The 15,107-nt window shown below is 43.6% G+C and overlaps 1 protein-coding gene and 1 non-coding gene across 3 annotated transcripts in view; both read right to left on the bottom strand.

Annotated features, from left to right (window-relative positions):
- JARID2 (jumonji and AT-rich interaction domain containing 2) overlaps positions 1 to 15,107 on the bottom strand; it is a 280,860-nt gene that overhangs the window by 208,118 nt on the left and 57,635 nt on the right. The window lies entirely within an intron of this gene.
- Positions 2,437 to 2,543, bottom strand: LOC126953973 (U6 spliceosomal RNA). Its single transcript, XR_007725443.1, has one exon. It is a non-coding gene; the product is annotated as a U6 spliceosomal RNA (small nuclear RNA).

Below are 15,107 nucleotides of genomic sequence, written 5' to 3'. Positions count from 1 at the left end.
AAATTACTCTTACCACAATGTTGGTTGAATACCCCAGATTTCAAACAAAACTGTATTTCTACCTGCAAACCTATGCATCACCTTTAAATGACTCTCAGTTACACAAAACCATAACCATAACCACCTCGGGAAATCAAACTATTATCCTAAATGAGACTTGCATTTTCCTGCAAAACAGAAAAAACTGTCACGTTGATATTGTCTGTTAGGTTTCAGATCGATTATTTTTCAACTGGTCCTCAGAGCTATTTCTTACCCCTTTCTCAAGGGGATTTCACAGAGGGACAGGAAGAAATTATTTCTGATGAAAAAAAGTCTACTGCTAAATAGATAAACTCAAATTAAGTACATGCACCAATGTACCATTTCTGGTTCTGATGGAACGAGAAGCACAAAATCACAACCCATTATACTCAAGACTGTCTACAAGAGATTCATTCTAGACCAAACATACACTAACCCCACAGCAACCCTATAACAAAGGTACTATTATCCATTTTACACCAGCAACTTGAAGCACAGGCTGGCTAAATGACTTGCCCAAGGTCATTCCACAGAGAGAGCCGAGATTCAAATCCAGAGTGTCTGGCCATAGCCATCTATTAACCAAATCATACTGCTTTCAAAGCTGTGTTAAAAACAATAGCTGTGGGCCAGGTGTGGTGGCTCACGCCTGTAATCCCAGCACTTCAGGAGGCTGAGACAGGAGGATCATCTGACGTCAGGGGTTTGAGACCAGCCTGACCAACATGGTGAAACCCCGTCTCTACTAAAAATACAAAAATTAGCAGGGCATGGTGGTGGGCACCTGTAATCCCAGCAATTTGGGAGGCAGAGGTTGCAGTGAGCTGAGATCACACCACTGCACTGTTGCCTGGGCGACAGAGGGGGACTCTGTCTCAAAAAAAAAAAAGAAAGAAAGGCAAGAACAGTCCAAAATGTCTTCACTTCTAACCAGCACAAGCATGAGGACTACTGTCCTCAGCAACCAACCTCACAATGATTAAAGACATAATCTTCATTATGAAGCACTCCTAACTGGCCACCTCTGTAGGGTAGCAACTAAACCTGAGAAAGCAGCACAGAATCTGGTCAGGTATGTTGGCTCACGTCTGTAATCCCGATACTTTGGGTGGCCGAGGTGGGCAGACCACTTGACTTCAGTTCATAAAACCCTGTCTTTACTAAAAATACGTGTGCCTGTAGTCCCAGCTACTAGGGAGACTGAGGCAGGAGAATCACTTGAACCTGGGAGGCAGACAGAGGTTGCAGTGAGCAGAGATCGTGAAACTGCACTCTAGCCTGGGCAAAGTAAGACCCCATGTCAAAAAAAAAAAAAATAGAATCTGTATTTCACATATGTTTTCAAGCTAGCAGACCCCACTTCAGTGGTACTTTTCTTATTAGTTGAGAAAATACTTAAGATAACATTTGTCGGATGAAAAAAAAAAGGAAGCAGGACCCGTGTAAACTGTGTTCTAATCTTGGTTCCAGCTTATGTCCTCAGTCACTGGGGAATCAATCTGAAGACAAAGAATTTGGAAGTCATCATTTTCTTGTTTCATAAATTTGAGAGCCATAAGAAACTCATTTCTGAAGTCACTAATGAACGTACTAAATGTATGGACGGCACATTGCGCCCAGTTAGCACACACTACAGGACTTGCTTGCTTCATTAATACACTTTCCCAGTTCTGCTAACAATTTTAACAGACCTCTCAAGTTGAAAAAACGTAAGACAGAATTGGGCGAAACACCACTCATTTATTTTGGTAACTTCAGGACAACCACAATTTCTGAGGATTTGCAGCCTAAAAGTGACTTGAAGCAGCTGAAGATATTTCACTTTTTTGACCGTATCTCATCTCAATTATTAAGGTATTGCAGTCACACTCTAGATACATGACTACTTCTAAATATGTAAGTTTTCTGAGTTAAAATGGCAGACTGCGCACTTGACCCTATGGTTTACTGACTACACTATGATTCCCACATTAAAGATCAAAGCTATATGAGAGAGACTGGAGTTCTCCAAGACAAGGCAACAGGTCACATAAATCTTGGAAAGCCAGCTGATATAGGTGGGCATAAACCTTGCTAATTCATCCATCATGGGTTCAAACAGCATTCTAAAGGGACACAGCTCTCCTACCTCTCCTGTCTCTCTCTCATCCTCCCTAGTCCTGGCATCTGAAGAAAGTTTGCAATAAAAACATGTCTAAACTCTTCTTTCTGGCAGAATCAATTTACTTATACACAATGAGAATTTTTGGATAAGCATGCTGCTCTATTTCCTTTAGTTCTTTATTAATATAGGTACTACTTATTATGTAAAAATTATTTCTAAGGCAAAATACTCTTCAAAACATATTGCTGAGGATACTATATTTCTTGACTTTAGAAAATGCATAATCCAAACCTGATTTTCCAATACGTAAAAATATGGAATGCTTCACAAATTTCCATGTCATACTTGCATACGGGCCACGCTAATCTTCTCTGTATCATTCCAATTTTAGTATATGTGCTGCTGAAAGGATCACTCTTCTGTTTCTTCTGAAAGGCTTTTCTACAGTGGCAACCCCGACTAACCACACCAGGCTACGTATGTGTATATTTTTTGAAGTAGTCGGGAAACCAACAGTAATAAAGGCAATTTATAATAATTTATACTAATTATTGCTGCCCATTCATTTCACAATCCCCAAACCTTCCCTAACCTACAGGGTCTACCTCTGGCATCTGTGTACCATGGATTGTCTGTGACACTGTTCCAATGCAAGTTCCCTCTCTCCTCTAATTCAAGAGACCTCAACTGTATCTCCAGGGTTCTGTCCGCTTCTATACACAAGCACCAAACTGATTAAACTATGTCTAATGTATGATTTATAACTAGCTCCTAATGTCATTTATTAAAACTAAGCCCTGCCTATAAGAACTCTAACACCACAAATCACAATTTGAATGACAGCAAATTTCAAAATGCTATTTACTTATTATTCATTCTTTTAACAAATATTTAAGTACCACATGCCAGGCACTGTTCCAGGTGCTTGAGGTAAATTTATGAGCAAGATTAACCTCAAGAACAAAAAGATTCTTGCTCTTCATTTTTTTAAATTATTATATTATTACTTTATATTCTAGCAGAGATAAGGTATTGGTAGTAGTGGCAAATGTTATAAATGGGTAATTTGACAGAGTCGCAGCAGGAGAGCACAGGACTGGGGGAAACAGGAGCCACAGCAACCTGCAGAGTGGATCAAGATTAATATGAATACAGCCTCTGCCATCCACTACCTGAACACCTTAAACCCATCCCCTTGACCTTATCTATGAACAGCAGCACTGTTCACGGCTACCCAGAATTAGAAGGACTCGCATCAGGACACCTTGGGCCTTGGGCCCAGATGTAGTATTTTCTCCCTAAATGAAGAGATAAAAACAAAAGCAGCACCTCCATGAGGGCTTCCGGACAGCCATAGGCCAGCAGAAGGTACAAGGATATTTTGGGGAGAGACAGGCCAAAGATAATTACCAATGTCTACTCTCCTAGGCCCAGGGCAGGGATCATCTGCCACTAGGAGAAGAGGCTTAGACGACAGATGTATTTAAGATCTGAAAAAAATCTCCCCAAGCGAGAAGAAATTCATTTTCTAATAAGTGGTGCTTAAAATGCAGTTAAGTCCACAAGTTTCTATACATCAACCAGAGAGTGTTTCCACCAAGACTTCCTGTTCTTTTCCAGATTTGCAAGTCAAAACACTAATGCCACAAGAAAAATACACCATTTCTGAATCCGTACCGCATGCTGCAAATTCCACAGCGCTCTCAAGGACAGCATGTTGCCGCGGCACCAACATCCTGCCTGCTTAGACGTGAACAGCATCCCTGGCTCAGCTCAGTGTTGGCAGCAGACTTCCCAGAAAAGCTGGCACTCTTCAAAATGGGAAGTCACCAGTGAAGAGGCACAAACGCAAGACCCTGTCCGTACTGCTTGTGCAGTACCTCCTAGGGCCTGGGGAGTTGGGACATGTAGTGACTATAAACCCAGGCTACCCAACCCCAAGCTCCAAACACTGGTTCTCAGCCACAGCGCTTTCTTCATACAACTAAAAACAAGATGTCACAGTGTACATACTCAGGCACACACAGCCAATAGAATGGGACTTTCTCATCCATGAAAACTGAGATTTTCCTGTTTCCTTAGGGTGCCATGGCTCCTTGCTATTCTGAGTCAACATATTCTCTCCCTAACCATCAAAAGGAGATCAGGAAGCAGAGGACAGGTGTCCACTGCCTAACTCTGTAATGTACAGAAAAGCTCCAACGGCAATTCATTAACAGCACTGAATTCTTTTCCAAGAAGATTGTTTAAAAACAAGCAACATAAACGGAAAACTCCCACAGACTTTATGGAAGGCACTATTCTGAAACTGGAGACTGCAGCTCGGTTTGCAGGAAAGATGCTGAACCAAGAGAACCGCAGTGTTTCGTCTGAACAACAAGGCTTAGGTCTGTCAGTATGTTTGCTTGTTCTGTCCCCTAATGGGGTGGTGAGGGGTAAAGGTAAGGGCAGAATCTGGCTGGATCATCTCTCAGATACTAGGTTCTTTTAGCGTGTGTGAAAGATAAGACTGCTCTAATGCCCACTTGAGAAAAAGACTACAGGGAATAACGAAAGGACCAGGCCAGCCTTACAGGGAAATAAAGAAACAGACAATGAGCGAGTCACAGGAAGAGAACAGAAAAACAGAAAGAGAGGAGACTACTGAACCATAACAGGAAGGAACAAACGATACACACAGCCTGGATGAATCTGAAAGCAAAGTGAAGGGATGTAGTAGACACAAAAGTGCTTCCATCTATATGGCATTTACAACAGGCAACGCTAATCTACAGCGTGAGAAAGCAGGTCGGCGTTGGCATGGGGGCACAGGACAGGAGCACAACGGAGCTTTCTTGGGTGGCGGGAGGGGCATATATTGATGGTATATATGGGATGGTAATACCCAGGTGTGTGCAGTTGTCCTAAGTTATCACAGTGTACACCTGAAATGGTTGCATGCGTATATTTTACTTCAATAAGACTGTTTTTTTAAAAATCCAAACTGAGGCCGGGTGCAGTGGCTCATGCCTGTAATTCCAGCACTTTGGGAGGCCATGGCAGGTGGATCACGAGATCAAGAGTTTGAGCCCAGCCTGGCCAAGATAGTGAAACCCCATCTCTACTAAAAGTACAAAAATTAGCCAGGCGTGGTGGCAGACGCCTGTAATCCCAGCTACTCGGGAGGCTGAGGCAGCGAACTGCTTGAACCTGGGAGGTGGAGGTTGCAGTGAGCAGAGATCGCGCCACTGCACTCCAGCCTGGGTGACAGGGTGAGACTCCGTCTCAAAATCAAAACTGACTTACAAGGTTTTTGTTTTTGTTTTTTAAATCCAGAACAGTAGGGGTACGTATGTAGAATGAGTTATGACAATTTGTTAGATTAAATTGATTTCTCTGGAAAGTAACCATCTAAATTAAGTAAAAGTTAACGCCAAAAGCCACACCTCTGGCAATACAATCCAGGGACCTGGTCCAAATGTGGAAAATCTCCCCAAGTTTCATGTGGTTAAAAGTGACTTATTAAAGAATATTTTACAATACAAACTCCCTTTTGGGGCTTTAGGGTATTAAAAGGAAAAAAAATTTAAGGAAAATATTAAGAAGGGGGAAAAAAAGTTACCTTTTTTGCAAGCCGAATCAGAGTGCCATCTGTGTCTTGTATTAAGGAATTTGCTTTTGTGTTGTGCAGAAAGGTAGATCTAATATTCAATATTCACCTATGGGGGAGAAAGGCTTGCTCACAAGTCTTCAGACTTTTTCTGTGTATGGCCATACACAGACACCCAACGTTCACTCTCTTCCCTCTCAGCTCCTTCTCTTAGGAAAGGTTCTACTTTTATTTTTTATTTTTATTTATTTTTCTTTTGAGATGGAGTTTCACTCTTATTGCCCAGGCTAGAGTGTAATGGTGCCATGTCGGCTCACCGCAAAGTCCACCTCCCAGGTTCAAGATTCTCCTGCCTCAGCCTTCCCAAGTAGCTGGGATTACAGGCATGCGCCATCATGCCCGGCTAATTTTTAGTAGAGACAGGGTTTCTCCATGTTGGTCAGGCTGGTCTCAAACTCCCAACCTCAGGTGATCCACCCGCCTCGGCCTCCCAAAGTGCTGGGATTACAGGCGTGAGCCACCACGCCCGGCCTCTTCAGACTTTTTCTAATGTAAAAGTGTACCAGAGAGGCTCACCATGCTCATGACTGGCACAAGGAGGTGTGAGGCTGGTGATGGGCACTGCCAGGGATTACTGGATTAGGAGCAAGGGTGATATGAATCCTCTAAGATTCCAACTCCAACTGTCACAAGCCCCATTGATACGCCACGCGGAAGGGTCTCTGAGACCAACAGCTTATTATAGCATTATTATAGCAACTATCTCACTGCAAACGTGCATGTTAGCCCTGGAACTAAAATACCCGCATCCCAAAGGATGTGAAGTCCTCACATTCACTCTCTGAGGGTTCCCATTCCCACAAAGGGACTGGGCAGGCAGCCGTGAGAAGACAACTCAGAGTGAACAGGGCACCGAAATTTAGAATGAATTCCCAGAGTTGAAATCAGCCACCTCCAGCCCACAAACCAAAGTCAGCTCAGTTTCTGGCATGAAATTTTTTACAAGTCATCCTGGCAGGAGTCACATCCAAGATTTATTTTAAGACAATAATCTTGGTCCAAATCTCAACTTCCAGAACTGGGCCACCGAAGAGCTAAGGGGGGATGGGAATTCTCGAGATGGAAATCCATGTCCTGGAAGATCTCAGAATACTTAGGCCCATCCCATCTCTGCACCTGCAGGTGCTTATGTAGGAGGGCATCTCCTTCCCTCCAGAACTACCTAGCAAGAAATCCAGAGGGGAACGTCACCCAAAAACAGGGGAGAGGAGGGGAGGCCAAGGCATTCATAGCCTAGCTTGTGCCATCTTAAGAATCCCTACAGGAGGCCGGGCGCGGGGGTTCACGCCTGTAATCCCAGCACTGTGGGAGGCCGAGGTGGGCGGATCATGAGGTCAGGAGATTGAGACCATCCTGGCTAACACAGTGAAACCCCGTCTCTACTAAAAATACAAAAAATTAGCCGGGTGTGGTGGCGGGCACCTGTAGTCCCAGGTACTCAGGAGGCTGAGGCAGGAGAATGGCGTGAACCTGGGAGGCGGAGGTTGCAGTGAGCAGAGATCGTGCCACTGCACTTCAGCCTGGGCGACAGAGTGAGACTCTGTTTCAAAAAAAAAAAAAAGATTCCCTACAGTAGAATTCAGGGCCATCCTTGTTTAATTCAGCTGGCATTTTCCTATGTAAATCACTATTTCTGTTATGGTTGGAGTAATGTGGGAGAGGGTGATCTATTAATGCTATCTACAAAGGGTAGGTTCAACAGACCAGTTCCACTGTGACTAGTCATTTGTAAAGAATACTGATTTTCTTAATTTCATTCCACAAAGAGGCTATGGCAGGAAACGTCATTTTTTATACTGTTTTTCTTCTGCAGGGTTTTGATAAAAACTAATATTCATGTATTTTTACATAAATCACATGCTTGTTTTCCTCTAACCAGTAGCAGGAGGCAAAGGCATTTGTGCGGCACCTCTGGAAATTACATTACCTATCTGGAATTCATCTGTTTCACCAGAGACACCCAGCCCCAGCCCATCCAGCCAGCCTGGAAAAGCCTCCCTGGCCTTAATCTCATTAAGAGTCCAAACTCCACAGCCTTAAAGCAACAGAGCAATCTGCTTTCCCGCTGCTTCCCTGACTTTCTGGTTTGGAAGAGGAAGCTTTCTAGGGACCATTTTTTTGTTGTTTATTACAGAGCAATACAGGTTTCCTGGAGAAAATATAGATAAGCCTTATCTCCTGAGCATCCATCCCTCTTCCTAAACTCTTCCACGCCATCTGTCACCTCCGGGCCTTCCACTTTCACTTTGGAACACACTGTTGGCCAATCCCATCTTCACCTGGCTAATCCCTGTCCTTCCAGTCTTCTTTCATCCCTCAGTGTGGATTAGTTGCCCCTCCCACCTGCGCCTATACCACCACTTCATCTGTCAAAGCATACATATATACACGCGCACACACACACACACACACCCCCACACACACACGTTTATATGTGTATGCTTTATACATTATATGTATACATATTTTACTAAATTTACCAAGATAAAACAAAAAAAATTAAACTGTACATACTGTTTTCTCACTTACTTTTTTCACTTGCTTTTTTCACATACTTTGTCAGTCAACATTCTTGCTACCATATCATTTTAATGACTGCACGGAACAGATGTTCCATAATTTAACCAATCCCCTATTGGTTTCAATTTTTCACTGGGATACACAGTAAAATACTTACTACACATCCTTGTGACCAAATTCCTAGAAGCAGAGTGAAATAGATGCAAAATATCATACTACTTACAGTGCAGACCAGATGCTTAAAACATGGGATGTCAGTTTTTAAGGACACTAACACAGTCTCCACATAGAGAATAATGAGGCACCTGAAACCTTCATAAAAGAAATGACTGAGGTAACACAGGATTGTTAAGCCCAAAGAAGATGAACAATGAGACTGCTGGATGAGAAATAATGTTTAGTTCCTTCTGAGGTCAATAACGGAACATGTTGAAAGAAATGGAAAGAGGTATTCTGTTAGTTAAATTCAAGAGAATGGAATTTTCCCAGAGATATCCAACATCAATCTTGCAGCTACTTAAACTATTCAGGCTGAGACAGGAAGTAATCCTGACAGAGGAAAGACACTGGGCCAGCTTCATAGGAAGGGCAGTCAGTCAACCAAAAAGGTCACTCATGTTCAACTACTACTATTTCCACCCTGCAGGGGACTTCCCCACTGCACTCTTTCAAATTAAACTGGAGAAAAGCCATGATTAAACTTTCCTATATGAGCCTAAGTACTATCCAAGCACATAGCCTATTTACTGTTCACAAAATATAAGAAAACCAATTTCACCAATAAGCAAAAGTCATGCTGGATCAAACTGTAGATTCCATCAGTGACCATGCTACAGTAACATGTTTTTACAAGTCCTGTCTTTTCAAAATAGGGAGTGTCTGGCTTATCCTCACATCTTTTGGCCCTCACAGTTACAAATATATAATAAGATAATAAGAGCAGATGAGGCTAATGACCACATTCGCTGTAATTACCTAATCTCGTTGTTTTTAAGGAAGGAAGGTATTCAGTAGATCAACTGTCACTATTTAACCACAGGGGAGAAAACAGGACTCTCTCTCTCTGAATTTCTATCAATGTTTATATGCAAATGGAGTATGTTTCCAAAAGATACTTAAAGATTTTAAAGGGAAGCAAGGGAATGAAGAAAGCATTACATTTAGGCTTCTGTGAAAAGCCATTATCCTTAGAGAGGCAGAGTTTAGGGAAATGGCAAACAGCACGAACATCAAGTTCTTGGTGACAATAAATGAGGCTCCGGATCCAGATGGCCTTTGAATCTGGCACCTCTGGCTTCTATTTCCACACAGAATCACTTTCAAATCGCCCACCTTCTAAAAGTTCATTTATAAACCTGCAGTTTAAAACCTAGAATGCACTCCATCATAGAAATGATATTTAAAATGGCACTTGTTCCAAACCAGCACAAAGGAATTAAACAAAATTCACTGTATAACAACGAGAAAAGGGGTAAAGGATTAAGAAAGGGGACTCAAAGCTGCTAAGGGGAATTAGGAAGGGGTGAGGGTATTCCCTGCACCCTTTCAGAAAACCAGAAAAATTTAAGGAGGAAGAACCGTTACCAACCATTCTGTGCATCAAGATTAGAATGGAAACTCGAAAGTTTTGAGCAGGACAAAACCATGTCAGGGTCTATAGCTTATCAAGTACTTGTTTTAGTTGACACCTGACTGGCTCCTGTGAAAATAATTAAGTTTTAAGCTACACTGGCTGGGAGTCTGAATTTCTTGGACCCGATGAATTATGCATGATAATGAACTCCACAAATGACATGAAACCAGGCTCTGCTGCCCTAGCAAATTTGGGCAATGAACATATTTCTCATGAGCTCCTAGTAATAAATCTGAAATTAAACTAATCACATAATTAAAGGGAGAACCTAGTAGCTGAAGTACAGAAATATACAAAATTTCTCCCCACAAACTACAAAGTTTTCCATAGAGGTAAGTCATTAAAAAAGAAAAAAAAAAAAAAAAAATACCAAAAATGACGCAGCTGAATCATATTTTCTGGTGGGGGAGAAGAACCACAACTCCTTACCGAAAACAAAGATTCAAGGAATTTTAAAGTTTGAATGTAAACATTAATTGCAATGTACTAAAAACAAAACTAGGCCAGGTGTGGTCGCTCACGCCTGTAATCCCAGAACTTTGGGAGTCAGAGGCAGGAGGATCACCTGATGTTGTTTGAGACCAGCCTGGGCAACATGGCAAAACCGCATGTCTACTAAAAATACACAACTTAGCCGAACACAGTGCTGCACACCTGTGATCCCAGCTCCTCGGGAGGCTGAGGCAGGAGAATCACCTGAACCCGGGGAGCGGAGGCTGCAGTGAGCGCCACTGCACTCCAGTCTGGGCGACAGAAAAAAGTTTTCTTTTGCTTTGAGACAGAGTTTTGCTCTGTGGCTCAGACTGGAGTGCAGTGGCGCTATCTCGGCTCACTGCAACCTCCACCTCCTGGGTTCAGGAGATTCCCCTGCCTTGGCCTCCTGAGTAGCTGTTGACTACAGGCGCCTGTCACCATGCCCGGCTAATTTTTTGTGTACCTTTAGTACAGACCGGGTTTCACTATGTTGGCCAGGTTGGTCTCGACCTCCTGACCTTGTGATCCGCCTGCCTTGGCCTCCCAAAGTGCTGGGATTACAGGCATGAGCCACCAGGCCCAGTCTAAATTTTTTAATGTTAAAAATAAATATATACATAATATATTAATATAATTAATTTATATATATTAACTTCAAAATACGTGGGTAACGTCAGGAAAAAAAATAGGCTGCCTATTTCCCCACCTTCCATTTTCCCCCACCCCACTTGCCCCTTGTGTTTTTATTCCTAGGTTCCTTGTACACTGTTCCCCGCTCTTGTGAAAAGTCTTCCCACACCTATTTAAAAGTTTAAAAAAAAAAAATCAAAGCTCATCTATGGGGCTGAAGACCATTTCTAGGGAGGAGCTGATAAGGTTCTATTTCTTAATCTAGATGCTATTTCTTAATCTAGATGCTGGTTAAACAGGTGTGCTCCAATGGTGAAAACAAAAGTTCAAAAAACAATTTTAAGTACCTGAAAATAAGTTTAAGGAAGAGGGTATTTTTCCCCTTTCCCCAGAAGGTGGACTAAATAAACAGGATGATCCTTAAGAAATACGACTATGTTGTTAATGAGAAAAGAGGCTGCTGGCTCACTGCTAGGGGGAAGGAATTCCTGAGTTGTTGTTTCTGCGGCTGCGGAAGATGAACTCCACACCAAAGGAGACTGTCCCCCTCAAATCTTAACTGTGAAGCACTAAGGGCGTCTGCCACTTGTGATCTCCAAGTACGAAAAGTTGAAGTTACTTGGCAACAGAAACCCAGGAAAACTGTAAGCCTCGAGGACTGCTGGTAGAGCTTCTAAAAATCTGACGTTTAGAGAGATAGATTTGGTCCCACAAGTGGGCCACCAGAAATGGAGCTGGAATTTGTCTCTGCATTTTAAAAACTGTAACCAAAACCACAAATGAAGAGCAGAAAATTCTTTCCTTACAAAAGTTCAGAATAATGTATTGTGTAATATAATGCATTTAACACAAATACCCCAAAGATATAGTGCACTCCCTTGTAAATTCATAATACACTGTCCAAGGAATTCACAGGACTTTAAATAAACAGTCAATACACAATACATCTCTCACACACAGAATGTTAACAATTAGATATTGAAGGGGTGCTCCAAAGAGACGGGGTGGGGGGGGAATCAAGTTCAAGAACCCTGAAGACCCCTTGAACTCCATTTATTTTCAGTCAACAATGGCGTCTGCTTCTGCCAAGTACCCAGTGACGAGGCTGTGGTTAGGGGAAAACGAGGTGCTTTACTCACACATCAGAACCACACTCTAGCTTGAATCTAAACTCATCCACTAATGCAAACAAGAAGAGAAAGAAACAGCACTAAAGAATGAAACCGGCCGGGCGCGGTGGCTCAAGCCTGTAATCCCAGCACTTTGGGAGGCCGAGACGGGCGGATCACGAGGTTAGGAGATCGAGACCATCCTGGCTAACACGGTGAAACCCCGTCTCTAATAAAAAATACAAAAAAAAACTAGCCGGGCGAGGTGGCGGGTGCCTGTAGTCCCAGCTACTCGGGAGGCTGAGGCAGGAGAATGGCGTGAACCCGGGAGGCGGAGCTTGCAGTGAGCCGAGATCTGGCCATTGCACTCCAGCCTGGGTGACACAGCAAGACTCCGTCTCAAAAAAAAAAAAAAAAAAAAGAATGAAACCAATTTTAACTCTAAGTTAAGCTATGTTGTAGGCAAAGAGGAGGAAGATGAAGAATGAAATTTAGCGTGGTGAAAACTGGAAACCATCAAAGGCATTCAGCTGCTCAGGAGGTTCTCCCCTCTCCAAAGTGGAATGACAGAATTAGCCAGTGCCAGCACTCTCCCTGCACCCTTTCTCCTGGGGTAGGCCCACAGCAGGGCTGCCCTCTGAATAAGAAATCCTGCATTACACTACATAAAGGAAGGACAGTGTGCAGGATGACCAGCCAACATCAATCTTCAATGGCCATTTCTTAAAATCCTTCTTCACGTTTTCTTCAACAATACTAGCTACCATGGCCAACATTTAAAAGATGGAAGGCCTCCGACAACTTCCTCAAGTCCAGGCTCATTTACCAGCTGGAAACTGTAGGCAAGAAACCCTGTCCAACCAAAAAAAACCAGACTTGTGCTGGCTCCCAGTGGGCACCCCTCCTGGCAATCAGTGAGAAGAGAAAACTTGGTTGTGACCCCAAAACCGGTTTTAAATGTTCCATCACAACTGGTTGTGAAAAGCAGTCAGCTGAAAGAGCCAATAAAGAGAGCAAAACACAAGCTGGAAACAGCGGCTCCTCCGTCCCTGCACCTCACCAAGCAGGTGGTGTATCTTGTCTCAGACAAGATACACCACCACAACCCTGCAACCTGATCATGCCCCTGCCAGCACTGGACACACCCATGGACTCCGAGGAAAAACAGAAAATGCTCATAATCTACGAAAGCAGATACTAATTTGCCAGAGCTACTGCATTCTTTCTGGATGCAGGGCAGAAATCCTTAAGAGTCACAGAGCAGCCTACGGGTGGATTTTAAAGCCTACAAGGAAACGTTCAATAAATATTTGTTGATTGATTTTTTAAAGAGATGATTAAAGGGTTAGAGGGGGAAAGGCCACGCTACAAAGGTCAAAAGTAAAGCATCACTCATCTGGATATGGGAGTCTGTGAAGGGCCTTCTGATGATGGTCTGGCTGCTTCAGAGAACGACCGTAACCATGAGCTGGCTGCTCTCTGGTGTCTGCATCTTGGATGGACTGGGAGAGGTGGCCTGGAGGCTTAGAATCCTCTGGCTTTAGAGTCCTCTTTAAAAAAAAATGAATAAATTGCCGGGCGCGGTGGCTCAAGCCTGTAATCCCAGCACTTTGGGAGGCCGAGACAGGCGGATCACGAGGTCAGGAGATCGAGACCATCCTGGCTAACACGGTGAAACCCCGTCTCTACTACAAAATACAAAAAAACTTGCCGGGCGAGGTGGCGGGCGCCTGTAGTCCCAGCTACTCGGGAGGCTGAGGCAGGAGAATGGCATAAACCTGGGAGACAGAGCTTGCAGTGAGCTGAGATCCGGCCACTGTACTCCAGCCTGGGTGACAGAGCGAGACTCCGTCTCAAAAAAAAAAAAAAAAAGTGAATAAATTAACACCGCTCCAGATTTCACAAAAAGTGCAAGTTTAACTACCCAAGTTACAGTGGGGGATCAGCAAATTATGTCCATTCTCTACCACCAGCTCTAGGAGGGAGGAAAAGGAGCAAAAGGAAGCTGGGACACCTGAGGCAGTGCAGTGAGATGGGCAGCTGATCTCGAGCCTCCTGAGCCCTCTACCCTCAGCTGGTTATCAAGGCTGGTTATTAGGGGGAGTAACCACTACCACCTGCACTTACTCGAGGACTGTTTACAGCAGTTGACATTTATTCCCTCCTTTAATCCCCACAGCAACCAGGATCAAGGTTGAGACTGTGATTATCTCTCAGCTGAAGAAACGGAGGCCCAGAGAACGTAAGCAATGTGCCTAGAGTCACACAGCTTAAACGAATTATCACTGTTACTGAGGTCTCAACCCAGTGCTCTCAACCACTAAATTATGCCCTGGGTTTAGTGCTGATTTCAATATTACCTATCATTAAACTTGCAGCCAGGATTCGCCCAGGTGAACTAAAAAGAAGGCACCTAACACTAATAATACAAACAGTAACCTCTGCACCTGAAATACCATTATCAAATTGTCGAAAACTTCTATTTCCTTGTTCAACAAGCTTGCTTTGTTTAATGGTGTTTGGGTTTTTTCCTTGGGAGTGAAATGCTAAGGTCAGTATTCAAAGCAGTCCCAAATTGTTTTGTTTTGTTTTGTTTTTTGAGATGGAGTCTCGCTCTGTCGCCCAGGCAGGAGTGCAGTGGCACACTCACTGCAAGCTCCGCCTCCCGGGTTCACGCCTCAGCCTCCCGTGTAGCTGGGACTACAGAGCCCGCCACCTGGCCCGGCGAATTTTTGTATTTTTACTAGAGACGGGGTTTCACCGTATTAGCCAAGGTGGTCTCCATCTCCTGACCTCGTGATCCGCCCGTCTCGGCCTCCCAAAGTGCTGGGATTACAAGCATGAGCCACCGCGCCCGGTCCCCAAATTGTTTTAATCACATTGTTGAAATAATAACAAAGGAGGGGCAACTCTTCCCACATTGGGTATTATTTGGCTGGGCAAAGAGTTGAGAAGCATATTAAA

This window comes from Macaca thibetana, chromosome 4, assembly GCF_024542745.1.
Source record: "Macaca thibetana thibetana isolate TM-01 chromosome 4, ASM2454274v1, whole genome shotgun sequence".
Lineage (NCBI taxonomy): Eukaryota > Metazoa > Chordata > Mammalia > Primates > Cercopithecidae > Macaca > Macaca thibetana.
Note: the sequence above shows the minus strand (reverse complement) of the source record. Positions and strands in the feature narration are given on the sequence as shown.